Source organism: Etheostoma cragini, chromosome 21 (assembly GCF_013103735.1).
Source record: "Etheostoma cragini isolate CJK2018 chromosome 21, CSU_Ecrag_1.0, whole genome shotgun sequence".
Taxonomy (NCBI): Eukaryota; Metazoa; Chordata; class Actinopteri; order Perciformes; family Percidae; genus Etheostoma; species Etheostoma cragini.
Genome location: NC_048427.1, coordinates 11,708,265 through 11,711,379, shown reverse-complemented (window position 1 = coordinate 11,711,379; position 3,115 = coordinate 11,708,265). Strand labels below are relative to the sequence as shown.

General features: G+C 38.5%; 1 pseudogene; it reads left to right on the top strand.

The window, feature by feature from the left end:
* LOC117937129 lies at positions 1 to 777 on the top strand (annotated as a pseudogene).
* The last annotated feature ends 2,338 nt before the right edge of the window (positions 778 to 3,115 follow it).

Genomic DNA, 3,115 nt, shown 5'->3' with positions numbered 1-3,115 from the left:
TGACAAGTAAAGATGGAGCGAACTGCCCTGTCCCTTCTTCTGCTTAACACCTCTGCCTGCTGGGTTTTTGGCTTTAAAGACTGCTCTCAGAACTTCTTCAAGACAGACGTCATGTGGTGCTTCAACCAGAACATCGCTAACCTCTCTGATGTCTTTAGCGTGATCCCAGAAAACATAACAATAATCAACCTGTCCAAGAACAAGATCAGAGTCATCCCACCTGGATCATTCACTCAGATGCTTGGGCTCAAACGCCAGGACCTGAGCCAGAACAAGCTGGTCTCTCTATAACCAGGAGAATTCAGAGGCCTGAGTGGCCTGGTATGACTTAACCTCACCAACATCTCTCACATCCACTACAATGCCTTTGATGGGCTCACCCGGCTACAAACTTAGCTTCTGATCCACAACGCACTTGCAACAATCTCTCTGGGCATCTTTAACTCCCCCCCCCAGCGATTCAAGCAGTCGATCTCTCACTGAACATGCTTCAGGTTTTCAGCTGTGGAGACTCTGGTGGATCTTCCACTCAAACAACATCCAGAAGTCAAATGTGAGCTGTTTCCTTGCCCTAGAGCACACCAGGCTGTCCAACAACTCAAAGCTGGAGCTGCAGGCTGATGGTTTGCCTCCAACCCCGGGCTGAAAAGCCTGCTATCCCAACGCCTTCATTCTTCTGGTCAATTTGAAATACCTGTACATAGCTGGAGTGGTTATGAAACAACCAATCTGAGTGTGTGTGCTGAAGAGGCTGACTATTTACAGGGCAGACCCTGATGCTCTGCCTTCTAACCTACGTACAGTAAAAGGTTAAACAATGCATATGAATGAGCAACAAATTGGAATTTAGGTACTGCTTCTGTGTCCACTTTACTGTACTGGCATACACGTAGATATTTTGAGAATTTAAGTTTTAAAAAGCCATCGACCTTGATGTACTGTATATCTGTTTCCAGATTACGTCTTTTAGACATTACAGACAACCCACTTACTTCTACCTGTGATAATGCCTGGTTAAAGACCTGGTCTATCCACAACACTCACACACAGGTAATCTAAGCGGTAGACATTGACAAGTATTCACATATGCTACAAACCAACTTAAAGCAGCACTATTTAACAGTTGAAATGATCCAAATTTCTTGTTTTTTTCCCCTTCACTACCTGTGGCAGTTTGACGATGAGGCCTGCTCCTATGAACAGGTTTCCTTCACTCTAGCTTCGAAGAAACTCATTTGACAATGGCTTAAATGTAGTGAACTTTATTTTAAAATCAACGCGCAAAAGCTTTAATTTACAAGCTGGTAATAAGCTTTGTATTCATAATGATAACTTTTCCAGTTTGTTAGGGGACTTCAGTTCTGTGATGCATTCAGTTGGTTTCCATGTGTTCTGAACTGTGTATTCTTTGAAGTATTTTCTCATTGATAAATGGAGACTAGTTGGTAGACTGCCATGAAAATTCAATCAAAAAAGTTTCAAGGCCCTAATGACACACATGCATATGCATATATATATATATATATATATATATATATATATATATAGAGAGAGAGAGAGAGAGAGAGAGAGATAGTTCTTTTGAAGCTTTAGAAATGTTGATCGTTAATTCTTTAAGTGATTTAAAATCCACTAGGTAAGCGTTCTTTTTTTAAGCATTTGGTGACGTTTTGGTGTAGTATGATCCTTTTTTAATTGGAACACAAATTGTATTTGACATAAATTATTCTATGATAAAAAGGGGGAGGTGTTGGAAACCTTAAGGGTACAAACTTTACGAGCACTAAAACAAATTATCAGGAAGTTATAGGGGCTGAGGCGAAAAGTGTTACATCACCAGTCTCTTACTTTTGTTGTTAAGGAGCCTGCAATAGAAAGAAAAGAATGAACCACATACCCTAACGCTTAATTGGTCCTTCATAATGTGGACTTCCATTGTTTTAGGACAACACAGATGACCAACACATGCCAAAAACAAAACACTACTCCAACATTTCCAAACACTTCATTTATTTGACATCATACATTCAAATTAAAATAAAAAATATTCATATATATTTCATATAGAGCTAGTGAGCAAGTATAAGTTTAAAACAAAACACAGACGTCTTCCGTGTGGCATATATATGTACAAGGCATGGTTTGAATACTATACAGTGTGTATCCATAGCTGCACAGGTTTCATGGATGTTTATATTCTTCACTCAGTTGAGGCACGACTAGATTTCAGTGAGAGGTCAGGGATTGGGCCAAGTGCTTCAAGACTGCCGCTTACAGTAAAACATTAAACTCTCAACACCTAAACAGTAGGACTTGCAAAGCAAAGCTTATTAGTGTTAAGAGTTCCACACTTAAGCATAAAGTAGGAAGATGAGGCAACATGACCATTCTGCAATTCAATTTGATACTGTACAGGCATGCAAAGTCCTAAATAATTCCGGTATTTCCGAGACGATACTCTCACACCAAAGTAAAAACTGAGCAAACACAACTCCAAGTTTAAAAAAAATCCAGTATCACTAACAAGTCCCGGTTGTTGACAGAAGTCAGGATGTTTGGTTGCACTGCAATAATTGAATTAAAGTCACTACACCGATTTGAGACAAATATAAAAAAAAGCTTCCTCAAGTAGTCATGTGATAAGTGCAATCCCCCCCCCTTTCCCCCTTCACACACAGACACTCCATTTTAAAACTCTCATACATAAGCACGTTAAACATCACATTGTTCTCCACTATCAATCAAACCATAGTTATAGTACAGCAGATGCCCCAACACTCAATAGCAAACCATACTCCAACACATATATCCAGCAGTTATGTACAACAGAACTGGTGCAACACTAAAAACATTAAAAATTATGATATAGAAACTGTAACAATAATAAAATACAGCAGATAATTAATTCATATTGGGAAATATATATTATTCATACTGAGTATTGCTGTCTGTTTTGGCATTTTGGAGGATCCATAAAAATGCTGTCTTGAATCCCTCTCAAAGTTTATTTGACACATCTCCATGTTGGACAGATTATACATCTATTTATTTTTTTAAAAGAAACCCTACACAGGATTTATTCAGTAGAACTTGTTTTCATTAATTAAAAGGAAAA